The 21,918-nt window shown below is 50.0% G+C and overlaps 1 protein-coding gene across 7 annotated transcripts in view; it reads right to left on the bottom strand.

The window, feature by feature from the left end:
• Nucleotides 1-13,342: 13,342 nt before the first annotated feature.
• TTYH3 (tweety family member 3) overlaps nt 13,343-21,918 on the bottom strand; it is a 107,077-nt gene continuing 98,501 nt past the window's right edge. The window contains exons 15-17 of one of the 7 annotated variants that reach the window (XR_012670128.1): nt 20,054-20,912; nt 19,785-19,827; nt 13,372-13,475 (exon numbers count right to left, since the gene is read on the bottom strand). The gene's annotated coding sequence lies outside the window, so the exon portion shown is untranslated. Of the gene's footprint in view, nt 13,476-19,098; nt 19,418-19,784; nt 20,913-21,918 lie in introns of those variants that run through there. The other 6 variants (XR_012670126.1, XR_012670127.1, XR_012670123.1 and 3 more) reach the window with 6 other exon arrangements.

Raw genomic sequence — 21,918 nt, 5'->3', positions numbered from 1 at the left:
TCACTGGCACATGGTTATTGTCTCTAGTTTGAACTGCATCCTGGGTATTTGGCATCACTCCCTTACAAAGACATACTGCAAACCATTTCCTGCTTAAATGTCCTTGAGGATAGCTAGGGCTGAAGGTTTTGCAGCCCATACCCCTCCGACACGATAGACCAACAACAAACTCCCAACAAGGCTGTTCCGTGAACATGCCCCACAGGCTGCAGTAGCTAACCTGAGCCAGCGTCGCATTCTCTCCACCCTGGACCCACATCCAACTCTAAAGAAGAAGCTTGTCTAATAAAGCCCTCTTCCAAAAGTCTGCACCTGCAGTGACTGCAAAAAATACAGGGAGATTCCTATGCAGCCAAACTCCCATTATCGCTTAGGGGGCAGGTTTGCTTGTCCCTTTTCCCCACAAGTGACAGGTTGTCCAGCCAGTCCTGTTTCAGCATTCAGCCCTCTGGTCTCTCATGCCTATGGAGAACCTGGTTGGGCTGTGAAGGAGTAGGACCACACTCACTGAACTGTAGCTCCTCCAAACTGCAAGGGATAGGATACTGCAGCATGAGCACAGCTGAGGCTCGATCACAGTGCCTCAGAAAGGGGAAGGAAGATTGTTCTCAAAAAGTGTCTGTGGGGAGCTGGCAAGGGGAAGAGGGGAGGGGGGTTGGTTGACACGTAAGGAAGCAGTGGCATGGGATCCCGCATGCCATACTTTGCAAAGTCTAGCGCTAGTCTTACATCTAAGAGCCGCAAAACTAGGCCAGACCGCAGGGGTATGCCCAGGAATTTAAATTTGACTGCTTTTGCGGGGGCATATTCTGGGCCCTTGCTGTGGCCCCAGGGCCGGGAAGCTCTCTCTGCTCAGTGCCTGCCATGGCCCTGGGGTCAGAGGAGTTCTGTGCCCCCACCTGTTTCCCCTCCTCCCCCACCTCCATGCACGTTCCTGCCAGTCTGTGTACCACGGGCAGGCAGGCACGGCCCTACAACCTTTTTTGGTAGAGGCCTTGCTGCAGAGCTGCTAACCCCTGGTACTTCACCCTAATGAACAAGGACAGGCGGCAAGCTCCTGCTCTCTGGGAACACTCACTTGGATTCACCAATAACCCCGGAGCCCACACCATGTTGGCTAACAACCCCCTGTTTAAAATGCTCTCTAGAGCTTCTGAGCTGTACTGTCCCCCCCACCCCCCAGCTTGGTTCCAGCTGTGACGTCTCACACACACACATCCCAGTAGCAAGAAACAATCATTTGTTAACCCTGGGCACAGAGTGAAACTTCACCACACCCGCCCTGCCCCCAAACCTCAGACCGGCTTGTGAGGCAAGCGTCAAACTTTTCATCTGACACAGTCAATTCCCCCTCGTTAAGCAGCACACTTCAGCTTCACTTGAATTTCTCGCTTATTCTGGGGTGTATTTTTAACCTGCAAACCGAACAGGAAGTTAGCATGTGTCAAAGCAAAAACAAACAAAAAAGCACTCAGGCGGCTGGTGCTGGGTGTGCTTTGGCACTTGCATTCTGTGCCCGCTGCTCCGTTATCACACGTCCCACCATCCTGCCTTCCGAGCAATGAGTCACCCAGCACCAACTGCAAGTGGGCACAGCACTACCCACCCACAGGGAGAAGAAAGGTCAAGTGAAACAGACTTCAGCAGCACTAGCGGAACATGAATCACATTTGAGCGCTTCAAAATGATTCCCCCCAGGGCTGGTGCAGCAAGGCCTTCCTCAGCAGTTCACTAGTTCCAGGCTCCGGAAAGGCCCATGTCATCCTTAGGAAACGATACCAGGCTACATTTGCATGCGTATGTTCCTATGGCTTGCTCTGTTGTGGTTTCATCAGGGCCTTCGCTTTCCAGCCTCAACACATAAGAACATTGGCCCAGATGCCGCTGGGAACCTAAAGTGCAGTAGCTCACACAAAAGGCTTGTAACGTCTCAGTGACCCAAACCAGTACTGATGTGGTTGGCGGCACCTTCAGCAGTGCGGTCTGAATCATAGAATATCAGGGTTGGAAGGGACCTCAGGAGGTCATCTAGTCCAACCCCCTACTCAAAGCAGGACCAAGCCCCAATTTTTGCCCCAGATCCCAAATGGCCCCCTCAAGGGTTGAACTCAAAACCCTGGGCTTAGCAGGCCAATGCTCAAACCACTGAGCTATTTGGGCATTTGTCATCTGAAAAAAAAATTTCATTGGCTGCAGGGGGAAATACAGCCTTTGGACTCAATCTAGCAAGCCAGATTCAACAGCCCAGCATACCAGCGGCTCAGCTCAGGGATACATACTGCGGACGCTACATTGCACTCCTACCAAAACCTGCTTAGGTGTAAATTTCAATCAGGTAGAAATAGCAATCAGAAGAGCAAGAACAAGCAATTTAATATGCTTAAAATAACCTCTGGCGGATCCTGCCAGTGCCATTTATACAGGCCACACTCACTGTGCCAGTCATTAACTCAACTCTGAATGGGCTGTCCTCAACTTCTGGCACACCACTCTGGGCTGCTTTCTTTTCTCCACGCTGCTGCTATTACAAAGCATGTCTCCATCAGTGTACACAGGGCAGAGGTGTCACCTCTCCAGGGCTGTGTTTAAGGCTTCAGGGACTGTGTGGCAGTGAGACTAGATTTAGTTATGAACCATTGCATCGTGCAGGGGGCACACACACACCCCCACCTAAATGGCTGGCTTAGACAGGCCTCAGCTCTGCAGTCTCCCCAGTCATGTCCCTGTGTAACTGCTGTGTAAAGGCTCCCAAACTGAGCCCGCAAAAACACCCCCCCCCTTCCCCATTAGGGAGCTAACAGCTGCACGAATGGTGTCTTGAGAACTAGCTGCAGAGCACAGTCCTGGACCAGCGACTCCTACACAGTGCAGTGCCAGCCTCCTTGCTCAGGCACCAAAGCCCAGAGAAGTTGGAGGAAAGGAGAAAGCAGCATTTAGCACCAAGTAATACAATTTGGCAGTGTGTGTGTGGGGAGAGGCTATGTCAGGCCAAGCGGCAGACATGCTGGTTTGCAGGGATTAGTGTGCACCGTGCAGTATGCACCTTCATCGCTAAATGCCCCGGGGGCAAAGACGTGCTGTAGGCTTTGCTTTCAATAACCCCTATGTTGAAGGTTTACTTGGCAAGCAGTCAGAAAATAAGGCAAAGCAACTCCCACTGGTACCTGGGATGGTGCATCACGCTGATTTCAAAGCTCAGAGTCCTTTCATATCAGTCCTCTGGCAGGGTAAAGCGTTGCAAGGCATAGTGCAGTGTGAAAAGATTGGCGAAAGCAGGATGGGCGCATGCACGGTGGGGGGTGGAGGGGAGCAGAGCTTTAAAAATGCAGGAAAATCCTTTAGCAATCCACCCGTCTCCTAACCCACACGTCTTCACCCTATACCTGCACGTTCACAGCTGCACAATGCACAGACATACACATGTTCATATGTCCACACAGACATGCCATTCATGCACAGCCACGAAAATCTGTTCAGTTCCCAAGCTCCTGCCCCAGGCTGTCTGCATGCATACAGACAAAAGCCTGCAGTTTCAAAATACTTCACTTGTGTGTCTGCCCCAACCACTTTCATCTGGTCCCCTGTTCTCTTCTGCAGGACATCCTGTTTACGCTAACTGGCTCAACAGAGACAGAAAGATTTTGTTCCTGATAATGTGTACCTTTTGGACACATGTGTTTGGGGGTGGGTGGCTGGGAACGTGGCTAAAAAAAGCTCCATTCTGTGAGCATTCCTGCTATTAGGCCACTGCTGTGTCCGATCAACTGTATGGTGCCAGGACTGCACCAGGACTTCCTCATTCACTCGGTGGCTGAGCTCAGACTGAGAGCACTGTGGTTATAGTGAGGAATTTAGAATGGGCTTTATGGAGGGTCATGGGCAGCCGATGACTCGGGAGTTCCTCCCCTTGGGCCTGAGCTCCCATCCCTCCTTCTCCCCCTAGGAGCCTAGAGCACCCCATCATGACCCCCAGCACCAGGTGGCATGGTCGCAGTGCCTCCAGCCCTGGTGCGCTGGGCAGCATGCCACCAGTGCCAGCCAGCGAGTCCCTGCAGGAGGCAGGCCACCCAGCCCCAGTCAGCCTGGGCCAGGTCAAAGTGCCGGGAACTGCAGGAGAAGCCCTGGGACGGAAGGGGGGAGTGTGTGTGTGGATGGGGGCACACCAGGCTGTTTGCGGAGGCACAACTGCTCCCAGCCGACGATACCCGCTGCCCATGCTGTGGGGTGGAAATAACAGTGTTAGCGTAGGAAAGCTTAGTAACGAAGGAAACTGGGCAAATAAATTATCAGATTAATTTTTTTGTCTCTTTTTATTTGCAGTTAGAGGTTTAATAGTCTTCACCCCCTACTTTTGGTAAATAATTCCTTTCTGGTACATTGCTCACATGTTTATTGTGCATATTTGATATCTGAGCTGTGCTCGTTATCTTTGACTGGGGACTTGCTGTCATTCCCTGATGGGATGAGTGTAACTCTTGGTTACATTGACTTTCTGGTGCAAATATTTGCAAGAAAAAAAATCATTTAGTACAACTATTCTCACACGTTTACTTAGAAATTCCTGTTTCCACAGCCATTCTGGCCCATAAACTTGAGCCCTAGGATCTTCTTGGGAAACTAACAGAAAACGGCCCACGCAGTGAAAGCAACTTCATTTTCAAAGGCACACCTGTTTGTGTGGCGCTGCTGGGGGTATTCTCTCATCTCCAGTGAAGAGGGAGCCCTTTACAGTGAGCTACTTCATTTAGCTGCTTCCAAGGCAATCCCTGGTGCTATGGAAACCAGAACACAGGCAACCCAGTCCATCAAAGTACCTATTCAAATCCAATGAAGTAGGACAGTCATGAGCACCTGAACAGACACTCATTCTCCACCTTTGTGCTTCATGGGAAGGGAGACAAGAGCATACGTATATGCACTGTGCAAAGCTTCCACACCACCCTCCACATCCATACAGGTGCCACTAAACTCATTTCAGTTGCAACCTCAGGGAGATTTGACTTCAGACCTGGGGTTGTTAACGCTACTTCAGTGATTGAGGAGTGGAGCAGAGAGGAAATCCGTCCAATAACACTGCTGCCTTTCTCAAGGTAAGTAGGCAGTTACTCAGACCTTTTGAGCCCTCTCTCTGTTGGGCACGGAGATGGGGACGGGGAGGTTGGACCGTGAACTCATTGCTGAGTCTTCAAGCAGGAATGAGAGGGCTGCTAGGAACAGTAAACTGAGAACAGTCTGCATTATGTTTTGCACTGTACAGCAATCAGATTACTTGCAACATTACTGGACCAGCCCTGTATCCAAAGGTGAAAGCCCAGCCACAACCCCACTGAGCCCCTCACTTGGTACTCTCTCTCCCCTGAAGGCACTCCCCAAAGCCCTGCAGACAGGGTCTCATGGATCCCACAGTTCCCCTTCCCTCCCACCTCACACACACATTTTAGCCTAGTGCCTTTGAAGGGCTCCTTTTGTTCAGTTCAAGGGGGACTGGAAGGAAGGCTTGTCAATGCTGCCTTTTAAACAAGTCGGGGGGATGACTAGCCATGCAAGGCTTTCCTCTCCCTCTCAGCCACTGCTGGCACACAGAGCAAGGGGGCTTGGCTAATGAATCAAACCCAGGCTTTCCCATGGCTGCACAGAGCACACATTCCCACCAACCTCTCCAACTTCCTCTTTCATGTTCCCCCCTCCCTCATTCCTTTTAGGTGGGAACAACTTCCCCCCTTGAATTTTAAGAGTACCCTGACATTCATTGGAACAACAGAATTCCTTCCTGCATCCGGTGGGTTCCCAGCACCCATCCAGGGTGGGTTGACCTCATCGCCACAGCAGGAAGGTTTTAGTTCTTGCTGCCATTTGGCAAGCAGAGAGTGGGGGATGAGAAAAGGAGCTGAATGCAGCATCTTAAAACAGCTGGAAACATTCCCCATTGTTCTGTTAAAGGAGAACAAATAACCCCCCCACACACAAACTCAAACCGGAGACACTTTATACAACCATCCCATTCTTCCCACCCACCCCATCCCACAGAAAACCGACAAGGGGCCGGGAAGGGCAGTGCCTCCACTGTGAATGCAGCATGTATTTTTGACTTGGGAACACTGTTCAGTTTGTGCATGTCCACACCAGGTTGGTTTTATTCACACATCACTGTCCCCATAAAGGGTGAGCAAAAAAAAGAAAGCTCCCTACCAGCCCTGGCCAAGTAGCAACGGGGAGACATTGTGAGCAGGAGCATTGCCATGGTGATACTTCTCCTCAGAGAATGGGGTGCTTGGGAGGGGGGGCTCTTTCTCTTCTTTCACAGAGGGCTTTTTTTTTTTTTTTTACTGTGTCCCCCACACTCCTGTGTAAAGGAGACACTGGGCTGTTACGAAGAGCAGGGTGGGGGGACAACGGGGCCAAATCCAGCTCTTTTTAACCATCTCCTTGCGCCTCCTTCCTGGAACCTGCACAGCGAAGGGCAGTTCTTCGGCTTGGCGACACGGGGACATGGACCGGTGTCATTAGCGCGGTGCAGTTAGCCTGGTATAACGCCTACGTGACCATTCCTAGGCTGAAACATGAGGGCCTTGTTCCCTTGTAAGCGCATGGTGCTTTGGAAGGGACATAAGCTAAACTTCGGGTTGCCAGGTGTCTGGTTTTCAACCGAGGGACCCTGGTGACACCGGTCAGCACCAAGCTACCAACTGGCCATTAAAAGTCCAGTCAGCGGCACAGCGGAGGCCTGGGGCTAAGGTAGGTTCCCTGCCTGCCCTAGCTCCGTGCAGCTCCCAGAAGCTATCGCCAGGTTCCTGCGGCCCCTAGGCAGTGGGGCGGCCAGAGAGGCTCTGTGCACTGCCCCCGCCCCCAGCACCAGCACCCATTGGCTGAGAATTGAGACCAATGGAATTTGCAGGGGGCGGCACCTGCAGGCACAAAGGCAGCATGCACCACGCAGAGCCATCTGGCCCCCATGCACCTAGAGGCAACAGGGACCTTGCAGCCACTTCCTTGGAACTGCAGTAAGTGCCGCCAGGACCCCACACCTTCCCTGCATCCCAACCTCCTGCACCCCAAACCCTTTATCCCAGCCCCATCCCTCATCTCCCCACCCCCTACCCAAAGCTCCCTCCCACACCCCAAACCCCTCATTCACAGCTCCACCCTCACCCCCTCCTGTACCCCAACCCCTATCCCAGCCTAGAGCCCTCTCCTGCACACCTCATCCCCTGCCCCACCCCTCCATTCCGGTCCTGAGCTCTCCCAGGCACAGCCTACTGGTGATTACAGCTTGCACTGGTCATTTTGTGAGGTGGGCAAAGATCAAAGTTTCCTCTGGCAATCTGAAGCCTAGACGCGTGCTTCCAAAGTGGGATGGTGGCCTTGCAGTCCAGAACTCCACCCCACTCACGCACCTAACCCCACCCCGGCTAGATAGCCAGCTCCAAGGCATAGCCCCAGGGCAGGCTTGTGGGGGGGGGGGGGGAGAGGTTACTTTCCTTGTGGCAGGTTCTTTTTGTTCTGCTCTTTGCTACGTGACACTATCTAGTGTCATGGGATCCTAGCAGGTGCAGTGTGCATTGGGAGGTTGTGTGTACACCGCAGGCAGACCCACGGGGTGGCATGGGGGTAATGAATTTACCAGCACATGTAGACATTTTAAATTTCTATTTGCACTATTGCTCCAGACTCTGGGGGGGCTGCCTGACTACAGCTGATGGCTGAAACCAGAGCAGCGTCACCTCTGATACGAACAGAATGTCCTATATAAACCTTCGCACTGCTGAACAGAGCTGCCTATGAGGACGTGGGCAAGGAAGACCACGGATTTCAGTGGCATTACAGCTGGGATGATTTTGGCCTTGGGAGCATAACAGAGAATCACTTCTGCATGGGTGTGAAGCCCAATCACGGACACCTCTAATAACTGCTCTCCTCTTAGTGTGGTTCTGAAGTAAATGCCGAATCTTCTCTCCAGCTTCTTATTTTAGAGACGCTTTCCCCTTTCTGTCCCACACTGCAAAGCCCTTCCTAGCCACCCCGGCCCTAGCGCCTCACAGGGCTTAATGATCTTTGGCCTTGCTGCATTTATGCTTCCCAAGTGTAAGAACAGTCTAAGTCTTTTGGGAAGGTTTGGCCCATAGCACTGGCAGCCCCTGCCATACAGCCGCCACACAGTGTCTCAGGTGCAGCACCTCCCAGAGAGCTCATTACAGGGACTTGAAGCTGGAACTTCCTGCTCCACATTGTCCAGTTGACAGGACAGGGGGCTGGGTGTCCAGTTTCATGGATTCTATTCCTGTGATGGGAGCAAGTCACAAATTCTCTGTGCCTCAGTTGTAGGGTGACCATATTTCCCAAATGGAAAATGGGATATCACTCAGGACTGGCCCAAAGGCACTTCCCTCCCCTTCCTGCTCCCTGCACGAGGCTGGGGCTGGTATCATTGCTCGCCTGAGCCCTGCCTCTCCCTCTGTGTGTGGCTGGCATCACTGCTCACTTCCCTCTCCCCGCATGTTCCCCTGCACTGCACCCTGCTTTTTTGACAGAAGTGGGCATTTGTCCCATTTGCTCTTGCCAATTGATCAAAAGTCAGGAAGGCCAGGACAGGACTTAAAAAAGGGACTGTCCTGGGAAAAACAGGACATATGATCACCCTACTGAGTTGCCCCATCTGCAAAAAAGGATAGTATTTACCCTCCATCCTAGAACAGATTTCTATTTATGACTGAAAGGTGCTATAAGAACTAAGTATATAGTAAGACAGCTGATAGGCAGCGTGGCCCAGTGGCTGGCACACGGGCCAGCAGTTAGGCCAGGGGGGTTGCATTCCTAGCTCTCCTGCTGACCTACCGTGATCAAATCCCTTTCCGTGTCACAGTCACCTGTGCATAACAGGTTCCCAGGCATGTTGTGGGATTGATCAGTGCTGTAAAGCATGTGGCGAGTCACCTATGAAAGGCTCTGTAGTAAAGCTAAGTATTAATCACACCCTAGAGCACAGGAGAAAGTACTTCCTTTAGGCTCCTTATTTTGGCATCAACCTTAAGCACCGGCTCCTTTTAACCGCTAGGATTTTGAGACAAGCGGCTCCCTGGGAAGAGTTTTCTAGCAGCAGCCCCCACTACGGCAGACACCAGCTCACACAGGAAAAACGGGCCTGAGCCTAATCAGTGTTCTGCATGGTAAATGTGAATGCAAATCAACCCATTCAGCAGTCCCTGGCAGGCACAGCATGGGGCATCCTTTGTAAACATATTATTTAGGGAAACACAGGATATTCTGGTGACCTAGAAACCTGTCAGCACAGTTAGGCTTCTCTCTTTTGTTTCTGATTACTGGGTAGCAGGGGAGGATAGCTACATCTTAACTGCAAAACCTCCTTGTGGAAATCACCATCTAGTCAACCCTGGGCTTAGCTCAAACATTCAGCTGCTTTGTACAGCCTGCACCTACCTCCAGGGGCAGCAGGATTGTAGAAATTTTGGTGGTGCCCAGAACCGCCCCCCGCAAACTGCCCACACACACCTGCCTAAGGCTCTGGGAGGGAGTTTGGGTGGGGAAGGGGGTCTGGGGTTCAGGCGATTGGAGTGTACGAGGGGGTGGGGATGCAGGCTCTGCGAGGGAGTTTGGATGCAGAAGGGGTGAGAGGTCAGGCTCTGGGAGGGAGTTTGGTGGGGAACGCGGTCTGAGGTGCAGGCTTTGGGATGGAGTTTGGGTGCAGGCTCTGGAAGGGAATTTGGGTGCAAAAGGGGTGAGAGGTTGGGTGGGGGAGGGGGTCTGGAGTGCAGGCTCTGGGCAGGAGTGCAGGAGGGGGTGGGTGTGCAGGCTCTGGGAGGGAGTTTGGGGACAAAACTAGGTGCAGGGGAGGGGGGTGGGAGTGCAAGAGGGAGTTGGGGGGGTGCGGGGTGCAGGCTCTGGGAGGGAGTTTGGGGGCAAGAGGGGGTGGGGTGCAGGAGGAAATTTGGGGGTCAAAGGGTTGTGTTTGCAGAGGGGGTGTGGGTGCAGACTCTGGAAGTGGATGTGGGGGTTCGATGCTTACCTGGGGCACCCCCTCCGGCAGCGGCTCCTAGGCAGGACAGGCCGGGGGGTCTCCTCACCCTGCTGTCTCCAGGCACCATCCCTGCAGCTTCCAAATTGGCCACATGGGTGTTTGGGGCAGGGGCAGCGCACAGCAGCACGACCCCCTCACGCATGTGGAACAAGCCCGTGGGAAGCCACTCAGCCCCACTGCGCTGTGGGTGGCAGCGGGAGCCCCCAGGCTGTTTTACATCGCCCTGGGGCGGCAGGTGGGGCCAGGGGAAGCGTGGGTGGAGTGTGCGTGTGGGAGGGAGGTGGGAAACTTTGCTGGAGCCAGGCCCCTGGGACAGAAATATTCCTGGTGCCCGGGCCCCACAGGCCCATAGAACGTGCCGCCCATGCCTACCTTTGCCTCCCAGCTCCCGAGACAAATCAGCAACAGTCTCTCCTATGATGGGAGCCCCCGAAGCACCTACCTAACGTCAGGCACCCACAGCTGAAAAGCGGGCTCCCTAAATCCAGCGACAAAACCCAGGCCCAGGTGGCAGGGAAGTGTGAGGACCAGGGAGGCCGGGCTATGGGGGAGCTTGGACAGGGACACTGCAGCAGACATGCCAACTCTCACGCATTAAGTGGGAGAGACGAGATTGCCAAGTAAAACTAAGCCTGACTCATGATCTCGCAATAGAACTCTCAAATGTCAGGATTTTCTTTCCAGGGGCTCCAGGCTGGGAAGTGGGAGGGAGGAACCCACTGCAGCCCCCCTAGGCCGGGGGGGGGGGGGGGGAGGGGCGGGGCAGTGTTTGAAAAACCCTAAGCAGAGCAGGGGTGAGGCTGGACTATGGCCAGAGGGCAACAGGAGGGCTGAAGTGAGGAGGGTGAGGGTGATAGGGTGGAGGTCTATATTGATGGTGGGTTCTGAGCCAATGGGGTGAGTGCTGGGAGGATGAACTGAGGGCGGCAGGTGTTGCTGGGGGCAAGGGATTGAACTGATGGGGTGGTGATGAGGGGGGGCAGAGCGACTGAACTGAGGGGGGATTGGTTGGGGACAGAACTGATAGGGCACTAAGAGACAGGATTAATTGCTGGGTGAGAGAGGGACCGATGTGAGGAAGGGAGAGTTCCCTGCAGCAGGGGCCAAACTCACCTTCTCCAGTACAGGTGGGAGACTGGGTAACACTCATTGTCACATGCACAGCCCCCAAGGACAGGCAGGGGAGATCAAACATCAAGAGACTGACCTAGCACACACCATACAATCTGCTTTTGAAATCTCATGATTGTTAGGAGTCCAATGCATGATTTTTGATCTCTTGAAGTTGGCAATCCTGCTAGCTGGCCCCGAGGAAAACCAGCAAGCCCCCCACAACCCTCCTTACTGTTCCATCTTGTACAGGAGATCATTGTGATAAACAGTGGCCTGCCCAAGGAGCTGCATGTATTCTGAATAGGGTACAATCTAACAGAGAGTGATTGATCTGGAAGAGCCCCAGGGCCTAGAAGAGTTCAGACAATTTGTGCGGGAGCTGGAGATCGTATTGTAACTTTTTCAGAAATGACGGTGGAACCTCGCCCAGCTGTTAGGGAGCAGTGTCTGAGGCAGCTGATCCTGCCCTCTAAGGCTGGTTGCAGTGTGTAAAAAACGGCTCCCTTTCCAACCAAGCAGAAATCTTTGAATTGGGAGTATGAAAACTCATTGAAAAGGGACACTAGGGGCAGCCCCTGGCCCTGACTCAGGCCCATAGCTTAACAGAAAGCATTCACACCACATGGCTGGCACTAAGTGCAAGGGGGGCACAAGCGGCCGTGCAGAGGGACTCTTGGGGGTACAGGACTCCGGGTGCTACCCTCGCTGAGCTTTGGGGTGCAGGCTGAAGGCAAACTGAGTTTTGTAGAGACTTAAATGGGAACAATTGGGGCTTTTGTCTCTAAACTGGTTTGAGCTGGTGAGGAACGCCCTGATCTTAATTGGTCCAATCAAAGGAAGACTTCACTGCTGGCCCGGTCCCAGCACAGGGATCCCACACCAGCCACGGGAAATGCAGTGTAAATGCTTATGTAATTGAAAACAGAGCAGATGAAACTGGACACAGCAGAGAAAGTCCCTCCATGGAAAGGGTTTTCACTTCTTTACATCTGAACCTGTAATTAAACAGCCAGGCCCCAGAGCAGCTGCTCTCCCCGCAGTCCCTGAAACAGGGGTGTGGCAGGCCCAGCCCACACTCCCCCTCCCTGCTCATGGCAGGGAACAAAGGATGTTGTTCAGCTCCATGGCTATGGTCCCTCTCCAACTCCCCTGTGTCACTCCCATGGCGAACACAGGCAAGGGGGCTGTTACTCAAGGCAGCAGAGGCTTTCCCTCTCCCTTTGACAGCGAAAGAGGCGACACTTCAGAGCGTCTCTGCCACACTCCACAGCCAGCGCAGTGTGACAACGAGGTGGGGGCAATCTGAATAGGCCTTGTGCAGCTCAGCTGAGAGTTTCATTCTCTCCTGAGGAGAGCCAGAGGTTCTCCTTTAGCACACACAGCCTGTTTGCCTAGCCACTACCTAAGGTCTGGAGGCAAGAATAGGCTGTGGACGCGCTGGGCAGGGCGCTCTGAGTGGTCATTAGTTGGCGAGCCGAGCTCTAAGCCCTTCCTGGCAGGTGGGATGTAAGTCGAGGTTGTCTGAGCGGAGGAGCTCCTGTGAAAGCTTCCTGGCCAGTCATATTTCATAGTGCAGTGGCCAGCCTGGTGCCTGGCAACTGCTCTCTCATCCCTTAAATCTCTTTCTTGGGCCAGGCCCTCCCCCTTACTGAGTACAGCACTGCACCACTCACTTGCCTTCCTCAGGTCAGCCAGGTTCTTGCCCCCCCATTTACATCATGCATACAGGGCAGGGACCCCAGCTGTCCTCCAGTAAGACATGCCCAGCACCAAGCCCGGGAGCAGCACTTACTGAACAACCACCACGTGGCTCTATAGAGCCCCCTGCTGGTAGAGGGGCTATGGCCAGCCCAGAGGAATCATGCTGGGTGGATGCTGGAGAAGTTATCCGCACGGGGTTTTGCTTTCCCCCAGCTCCTTTGCCAAGGGTCTGAACAGTAACGAATTAAGACACTGGGTGGGGTGGAGCATCCCACTGGTTGCTCAGCACTGGCTGAACATAGTCCTGCAGTGCAGAAACGGTTGTAGGGAGTGAAGGACTGTTGGCCAGAACCCCATTTTTGGAGGCAGACGACCAAACCAGCGTCAGGGCCAGTTTGTGAATGGGACTGTTCTGCAGAGCACAATGAGACATGCAGTTCTGCTTCCACTCCTGTATACAGGGCCCCAAGCTGGTGTGCCCAGAGAATGGTTCTTTTGCTGGGGTTCAGGGCTGTCGCTTACCAGACGAGCCAGCTGGGGAGTGACATTGCGCCTCTATTGTCTTGGAGTCAGGGCATTTCACTTTACAGATGTGTCTCATTCTCCACGGTGGGGCTTCAGCATCACCCTGTGGTCAAACAAAACAAACTTCTCCTCAAGCTTCTGTTTAAGGTGGTGTAATGGCTGCTTGAAGACCGTCTGGACTCACTAACTTATGCACCCCTTCTCCCTGGCAGAGCTGCATGGATGGGCCCTGTGCATTCAGGCAGACGATAAAACCAAGTCATGCTCCACATTATGTGTTGGGAGGAACAGGTTGGAGGCCCCTGCTCCACAGAAATAGCATTTTGCCCCTCTGATGAGACATTTGCAAGGGGATGGCTCCTGTCCCTCCCGTTCTGTAAAAGGAGACGGACAAGAGCTATATGTAATGGCCCGAGCTGGCGCGCGTGACTTAGAACACGTCACTCCCAAACTTTGTAACATCCACTCATTCTAGGTGCCCAACTTGAGCCTGAGTCCAATTTTCAGAGCACCTGCAACTGCCACTAACTGCACCTGACAAGTGGGGCACACAAGTTTTGAAAATATGGCCCTTTGCCTCTCTTCACACTCCCCCCCCCAACCAAAGCGACCAGCTCCCTTTGCCAAAAGATACCTAGAATTGCTCCTTCCAGCTGAGCTTCTCCATCTACAAAGCTTTATTCTGACAAATACTTAACCCTCACTGTACGGTTCTCCCAGGGGATTGTCCCTGAGCATAGAGCTGCACTTTGCACATTGTTGCATGAGTAGATTCATAGATATTTAGGCCAGAAGGGACCATTATGATCATCTAGTCTGACCTCCTGCACAATGCAGGCCACAGAATTTCACCCACCACTCCTAAAAAAGACCTCACACCTATATCTGTGCTATTGAAGTCCTCAAATTGTAGTTTGAAGACCTCAAGGAGCAGAGAATCCTCCAGCAAGTGACCCGTGCCCCATGCTACAGAGGAAGGCGAAAAACCTCCAGGGCCTTCCAATCTGCCCTGGAGGAAAATTCCTTCCCGACCCCAAATATGGCGATCAGCTAAACCCTGAGCATATGGGCAAGATTCATCAGCCAGATACTACAGAAAATTCTTTCCCGGGTAACTTGGATCTTACCCCATCTAAAAACCCATCACAGGCCATTGGGCCTATTTACCATGAATATTTAATTACCAAAACCATGTTATCCCATCATACCATCTCCTCCATAAACTTATCGAGTTTAATCTTAAAGCAAGATAGATCTTTTGCCCCCACTACTTCCCTCGGAAGGCTATTCCAAAACTTCACTCCTCTGATGGTTAGAAACCTTCGTCTAATTTCTAATCTAAATTTCCTAGTGGCCAGTTTATATCCATTTGTTCTTGTGTCCACATTGGTACTGAGTTTAAATAATTCCTCTCCCTCTCTGGTATTTATCCCTCTGATATATTTATAGAGAGCAATCATATCTCCCCTCAACCTTCTTTTAGTTAGGCTAAACAAGCCAAGCTCCCTGAGTCTCCTTTCATAAGACAAGTTTTCCATTCCTCGGATCATCCCAGTAGCCCTTCTCTGTACCTGTTCCAGTTTGAATTCATCCTTCTTAAACATGGGAGACCAGAACTGCACACAGTATTCCAGGTGAGGTCTCACCAGTGCCTTATATAATGGTACTAAAACCTCCTTATCCCTACTGGAAATACCTCTCCTGATGCATCCCAAGATGACATTAGCTTTTTTCACAGCTATATCACATTGGCAGCTCATAGTCATCCTATGATCAACCAATACTCCAAGGTCCTTTTCCTCCTCCGTTACTTCTAGTTGATGCGTCCCTAGCTTATAACTAAAATTCTTGTTATTAATCCCTAAATGCATGACCTTACACTTCTCACTATTAAATTTCATCCTATTCCTATTACTCCAGTTTACAAGGTCATCCAGATCCTCCTGTAGGGTATCCCTGTCCTTCTCTAAATTAGCAATACCTCCCAGCTTTGTATCATCTGCAAACTTTATTAGCACACTCCCACTTTTTGTGCCCAGGTCAGTAATAAAAAGATTAAATAAGATTGGTCCCAAAACTGATCCTTGAGGAACTCCACTGGTAACCTCCCTCCAACTTGACAGTTCACCTTTCAGTAGGACCCGTTGTAGTCTCCCCTTTAACCAATTCCCTATCCACCTTTCAATTTTCCTATTGATGCCCATCTTATCCAATTTAACTAATAATTCCCCATGTGGCACAGTATCAAACGCCTTACTAAAATCTAAGTAAATTAGATCCACTGCGTTTCCTTTATCTAAAAAATCTGTTACTCTCTCAAAGAAGGAGATCAGGTTGGTTTGGCACGATCTACCTTTTGTAAAACCATGTTGTATTTTGTCCCATTTACCATTGACTTCAATGTCCTTAACTACCTTCTCCTTCAAAATTTTTTCCAAGACCTTGCATACTACAGATGTCAAACTAACAGGCCTATAATTACTTGGATCACTTTTTTTCCCTTTCTTAAAAATAGGAACTATGTTAGCAATTCTCCAATCATACGGTACAACCCCTGAGTTTACAGATTCATTAAAAATTCTTGCTAATGGGCTTGCAATTTCTTGTGCCAATTCTTTTAATATTCTTGGATGAAGATTATCTGGGCCCCCCGATTTAGTCCCATTAAGCTGTTTGAGTTTCGCTTCTACCTCAGATATGGTGATGTCTACCTCCATATCCTCATTCCCATTTATCATGCTACCATTATCCCTAAGATCCTCTTTAGTCTTATTAAAGACTGAGGCAAAGTATTTGTTTAGATATTGGGCCATGCCTAGATTATCCTTGACCTCCACTCCATCCTCAGTTTTTAGCGGTCCCACTTCTTCTTTCTTTGTTTTCTTCCTATTTATATGACTATAGAACCTTTTACTATTGGTTTTAATTCCCTTTGCAAGGTCCAACTCTACTTGACTTTTAGCCTGTCTCACTTTATCCCTACATATTCTGACCTCAATAAGGTAGCTTTCCTTACTGATCCCTCCCTTCTTCCACTCCCTATATGCTTTCTGCTTTTTCTTAATTACCTCTCTAAGATGCTTGCTCATCCAGCTTGGTCTACAACTCCTGCCTATGAATTTTTTCCCCTTTCTTGGGATGCAGGCTTCCGATAGCTTCTGCAGCTTTAATTTAAAATAATCCCAGGCCTCCTCTACCTTTAAACCCATAAATTCTTCAGTCCAATCCACTTCCCTAACTAATTTCCTTAATTTTTGAAAGTCAGCCCTTTTGAAATCAAAAACCCTAGTTGCAGATTTATTTTTGTTAATCCTTCCATTCAGTTTGAACTGAATTAGCTCATGATCACTTGAGCCAAGATTATCCCCTACAACCATTTCCTCTATGAGGTCCTCATTACTCACCAAGACCAAATCTAAAATGGCATCCCCTCTAGTCGGTTCAGCAACTACTTGCTGAAGGAATCCATCAGCTATCGCATCTAGGAAAATCTGAGCCCTATTATTATTACTAGCACTCGTCCTCCAGTCTATATCTGGGAAGTTAAAGTCTCCCATGATCACACAGTTTCCATTAGTATTTACTTTATTAAAAACATTAAAAAGGGCTCTATCCATATCCAAATTAGATCCCGGCGGTCTATAGCACACCCCAAGCACTATCCCAGGGGAGGCTCTAATAGTTTTCTTCCCCAATTTAATTGTTGCCCAGACAGACTCAGTCATATCCATTTCATCGCTTCTTATTTCTTTACATTCTATCTCATCATTGATATACAGTGCTACTCCACCACCTTTACCTTTATTTCGGTCTTTCCTAAACAGCACATACCCTTCAATACCTGTAGCCCAGTCATGACTACTATTCCACCAGGTCTCTGTTATACCTATAATATCTGGTTTCACTTCCTGCACCAGTAACTCTAGTTCCTCCATTTTATTACCTAGGCTCCTTGCATTAGTGTACAAACTAATAGAGCTGCACTTTGCACATTGTTGCATGAGTAGACAGTGTAGAAGTGTGGATCAAGGATTCGAGCCCTCCCTCCTGGGAAAGGGCAGGGCAGTGCTATTGGATAGGTACAGCCTCGTTAAAGGTCATTGTGCGGGTGGCATTCTCACATTCTGAGCCCTGGTGGGAGACATCGAACTCGGTAAAATATTTACACAGTGAACCACACAGGCTCTTGCTCTCGTCAATGATTTCTCCTCACACTTTCCAGTGGAAGCCAGAAACTCACTCACTCTGAGATGAGCTCAGGTTTAATCATCTCAGATGGGGGGAGGGGCAGGGGGAGGTAGAGGACACAGGCACTTCATCTCCAGGCAAAACAAGTGCTTTCACTAGGGCCCACAATGAGATGAAATGAAGCAAAGCTGGCAGTTGTTGAGGATGGGAAGGAAGCTAGTCCTGCCTAGAGACTAATCCTGCCAGGTTATTTGAAAGGCAACATAGGGAAGCTGGCACTGTATCTATGTATTGATACAGTCAGGGATGGGTGGCCTTCTGGAAGAGTTACACTATACAGCCATAGCATACTCATTAATGCTGTCCCAGCTCAACTTGCTCTCCTAATAAGATTATTCCTAGCTGAGATCCAAGTACAAGGATACAGATTTCAATTATATTAACAAGCAAGAGCTGTAAAAAGAAAAGTTCACATCCCTCATCCAGATTCAGACTGACACTAGGAAAAGCAAAACATCTACCCCCACCATGGAAATTATCCTAATTCCAAAGAAGTCTCCAACAGAGGAGCAGTGTTCAAGAAAGCCAAATAGCTTTCAAGCCAAGCATAGCGTATGTGGCTGCTGCTTTCTACAGTGAGACACGCACCAGCACAGGTCTGCCCAGAGATAGTGTCTTCAGATGTAGGAGTGACCCCCATTACCCTCCAAATCCTGATATTTGTTCAGGGACAAACACCAAACAGTCAGACTCCCTCATGACTTACCCCGGGGACTTGTAAAACAGTCTGGTTCAAAAGATTCTGCCTTAATTCTGAAGTCAAAGGATGTGTGGCACATGGAGTGAGTCATTTCTTGAGCATATGGCACCTGTTCCATAGGCTCCTTCATTTCCCTTTATTACAAGGGCTTCATGGCAGTCATGTTCTCCTTCCCACACCTTGCCCAGCCATTTCCATTGGCTAGAACTCTTTCCAAACCCAGCTCATACCACCTACTGATGTCAATTGCTAAATCAGTGAATAGCTGGTGTCTAAGGCAGAGGAGAAACACAGAAGTTTCCAGCCACAGGAGCTCAGGCTGTGGATGCTTAAGCCTTTCCCCACTGTTTCAGCTACCAAGTTCACCACCCCTTCTCCAGTCTCCAGAAACGGGGAGGCAAGACGGGAATAATTCCTATGGCCCATGTCATGTGCACTGCAAGGTACTGGGCTCCCCTTGAGTAAAATGGTTTAGTGGTGTGACATGTCCGCAGCCTGGGAGTTCGTGCTGCAATTCCTATCAGTTCCCCCAAGGTAAGCAGGGTTAGGCCACGTCACTACTTAAACGAGAAGGCTTCACCTTTCCAGGCAGTGGTGTTGATTAGTCAGGTGGCTGTAATCAGCCCTCTGGATCAGCAGTGGACCAGTGCTGCAGAATCAGCATGAGACCCCTGTCTTTTGGGCAAAAGGCAGAACTGTGCTCTGACAATTTGTATGCATTTAAGATGGTGCAGCACTACAGGTAAGAACAGGGGTAGTAATAAGAGTTGGTCAAAAGTTTTCAATGAGAATTTGCAGAAATTTTATTCAGTGGATTTAAGAAAAATGGCTGCTTTCTATGGAATTTTTTTTTGGGGGGGAAAGGAGTTGTTAAAAAACCCCACAAACATTTGAAAAATTTTAGCCTAAGCCCTGAAGTTCAGTTCAGAAAGGCCTCCGTGGGGTCACATCGGAGTTGCAATCAGGGTGCCCCATGCTCCCATTCTTCTCTACGGTAAGGGCCAGGTTCCCCAGCTGGCCTCACCACAGCATGTCACCCAGCACAGGGAGCATGGTGCATATCATGGAAGATGTAGCGTAGCCAGGGATCCCAGCCCCTAGAGAACAGAGATAAGGCAGCTGAATTACCACTCCCGGGAAGCAGCATTTTCAGCCTTCAGTTTTTCCCTCACCGAAAAGCCACTTGAAAGGTTTTGGAAAAAGCAAGGGATTGGGGTTGTTAAATCTATAGTAGAATTCCCCCACCCGCCCCATCCAGCTCTATTGTTAATAGCATTGTTCTGACCATATATTCTAGCTTGGGTAAGGATACCCCACCTACTTCCACTCCCACAGCAACAGCACGGGGACATGGTATTTACTTCCTGCCCTAAACAGCTATTACACCCACCAACATTAGTTGCCCAAAGTGGAACACAGCTGCATGTCAGGTGTGGGGGCAGCGATCCCTGTACATTCCCTTACCTGCTTCACAGGCTGCAGGGCCGTTCCATGTCTGCAAAGACTCCTCAGATAATATAGAGGACAGAGAAATGCAAAGCATTAGTATCCCCAAACTCATGAGTTTATAGGAAAAGAGAAGCCTAATCCAGCCCCTCCTTGAAAGCTTCTGATCAGGCTCCAAGACACCACTGAAGTCAATGGAGTCTTTCCACTGACTTACAGAGGGCCTGAGCCCAAGCCCATTATCTCAACCCATCTGTTACAGGTGCCTTGCAATGCCAGGGACTGACCCTGTTCATCTGATGCACAGGTTGCTCCTGAAGCCCTGTCCCCTCGCAGGCAGCAGAATACCCAGACCGGAATCCAGTAAGCTCTCTGTGTCTGGGGGAGATCAGAAGTTGATTATTAACAGCAAGGGGCAGTATGGGGGAAAAAGGGAGGAGGAGGAGACTAGACAGGAGGAAGGGGAGGTAGTGGTAAGGGTGATCCAGGACATTCTATTGTGCCCTACAGCCAGAATCTCTCCTGGAAGCCCCGTTTCTTTCACCCAGGCCAGAAGCTGAAGAATCACATCTCAACGTAGGAGACTGCTGCCACCTGGTGATGACATTAAAGTACTGCATGAAAATCTCTCAGCTGATCAGATACACACAATACAGACGTACCACCTAACTGAACCCAGTCTGATCACATACCTGCTTTCTCAAAGCAAATTCCACGGCTGTGGGGCTCTTGTGCTACCATTTGAGTTAGAAATTCTTTTTACTAGATCGTTTCCATTACCAGATTACTCTGCCTTCTCCCTAGTACCATTTGCGATTCCTTCCCTCCTGCACAAGCACTCTGGAAGTCCCCATTTTTCTCCCTTCCCAGTAACCCCATCCTAAGGTGCTTGAATTAGTTAGCTGGGATGAATGGCAAGAGCTGGCAGCACGATCATGAGTTTGGCTTTTCTGTGGTTACCTGGATTTAATCTTTTCATACAGGCGGCCCTCAATTCACGCAGCAGTCAGGGAGCAGAAGACAGGCAGTAGATAGTAATAAACCCCCCAGCGAAGACTGACAGGAGTAGACAGACCAACCAAAACTGCAGTACAGGAAGGAAAAGGATTCATGTTGCTGTTGTGATCAGAGGATGTTACAGATGAACTGCAAAAAACCAAACACACACCACCTATTGGCTACTCTGCAGCCAGGTAAGGAGGGAGACAATTCAACTACAAACTGCCCCAGTCAGCTTGCCTTCAGGTGGTGTTTTTATGGAGCAGTTTACATTCATTTTGTAGTCTTCTGAAGGGGTCTGTGAGGGTCTAACATGGGATTTCCCCCCCCCCCCCCCCATTGTATTCGTAAATATGGGAATGCGTACAGTCAAGTTTGAACTTCACCAGTAAAGTTAACCCTTTATTTGTTGCGGGTCAAGCACACTACAGCGAAGAACAGCGTGATAGTGAGCTTTTGGAACAATCATAAAATTCAGTCCCCGACTGACATGTTCAACACATTAGCTGGACAGTTCCCGTAGCACAGTATGAAGATTATTTAAGAGTGTGGTAGGCAGGCACATGAGCGCACCCCCACCCCCTATCACCAGTTTTGCCATTTCACCTGGGCACTTGTTACACCTGAATGTGACAAATGGTCAAAGAAAGTGCTGTGCAAGACAGTGACCAGAAATACTCACTAGCAGTTTTCAAAACTCAGTGAATCCAGTATTTTTCCTTCCAAATGCCCAACAGCAGACTCTTCAGGAGAGATTAAAATTTTAAACTGTTTTTAAAGGATCACCTTGATTTAGAATTTTCCCTTTACCAGGAGGAAAAAAACCCAAACCTTTAGTTGGGTCTTTCAGCCTCTTCAGAAATGTTATACACCAAATTGCAGAAGAGAGTCCACATTTGGAACCCTGATATAACTCCCTGAGACAGATCCAGGATTTCTAATGGCCATAGTAGCAGATTCAAAACTGTATCCTCCACAAGGCACAAATTCTGGAACACTTGTGCACATGCTTAACTTTACCAGTTAAAACATATGGTAGCATTACCACAGGGGTTCTAAACTGGGGGTCAGGACCTCTCTGGGGGTCATGAGGTTATTACATGGGGGGGTCATGAGCTGTCAGCTTCCACCCCAAACCCCACTTTGCCTCCAG

Source organism: Caretta caretta, chromosome 10 (assembly GCF_965140235.1).
Source record: "Caretta caretta isolate rCarCar2 chromosome 10, rCarCar1.hap1, whole genome shotgun sequence".
NCBI classification, from domain to species: Eukaryota; Metazoa; Chordata; order Testudines; family Cheloniidae; genus Caretta; species Caretta caretta.
Note: the sequence above shows the minus strand (reverse complement) of the source record. Positions and strands in the feature narration are given on the sequence as shown.